Source organism: Seriola lalandi, unplaced genomic scaffold (assembly GCF_002814215.2).
Source record: "Seriola lalandi dorsalis isolate HSWRI2012SDOR001 ecotype SW California unplaced genomic scaffold, Sedor1 jcf7180002054677, whole genome shotgun sequence".
In the NCBI taxonomy this organism is placed as follows: Eukaryota; Metazoa; Chordata; class Actinopteri; order Carangiformes; family Carangidae; genus Seriola; species Seriola lalandi.
Genome location: NW_019525230.1, coordinates 835,057 through 835,536, shown reverse-complemented (window position 1 = coordinate 835,536; position 480 = coordinate 835,057). Strand labels below are relative to the sequence as shown.

Sequence of the window (480 nt, the reverse complement as noted above, 5' to 3'; positions counted from 1 at the left end):
GCCTTCAGACAGATTCCACAGAAGGTAAAGGAATATATATGAACAAATGAATGAAAATGATAAGATTCTATATCACAAGACACAGTTAAAACATCAATAAATGACTCTTTGTGTCTTTTGATAGGTGATATGGAGATACACTGGGCACGTTCCTGACAATGTCCCAGAAAATGTGAAGATGATGGGATGGGTGCCTCAGAACGACCTACTAGGTCTGTGTGTCTATCTCACATATATAACAGCTGACATCTTGCAGTAATTGCCCGTTCAACTAACTTTGTGTGTTTGTATGTTAGCACATCCTGGAGCTCGGGCTTTCATCACTCACGCTGGCTCACACGGTATCTTTGAGGGACTGTGTCATGCTGTTCCCATGGTGATGTTACCAATGAGGGCGGACCAGCATGACAATGCAGAGAGGCTGGCGAATAAGGGAGCAGGAGTCGTGGTGGATATTTTTTCCATCACAACTGAAAGCCT

General features: G+C 43.5%; 1 pseudogene across 1 annotated transcript in view; it reads left to right on the top strand.

Moving 5' to 3' along the window:
- Window positions 1-480, top strand: part of LOC111666535 (UDP-glucuronosyltransferase 1A6-like) — a 5,514-nt pseudogene that overhangs the window by 4,433 nt on the left and 601 nt on the right. Inside the window, exons 5-7 of the transcript XR_015438197.1 lie at window positions 1-24; window positions 125-212; window positions 297-480. The exon at window positions 1-24 is cut by the window's left edge and continues 65 nt beyond it; the exon at window positions 297-480 is cut by the window's right edge and continues 66 nt beyond it. The product of XR_015438197.1 is annotated as a UDP-glucuronosyltransferase 1A6-like (transcript). The remainder of the gene's footprint in view (window positions 25-124; window positions 213-296) is intronic.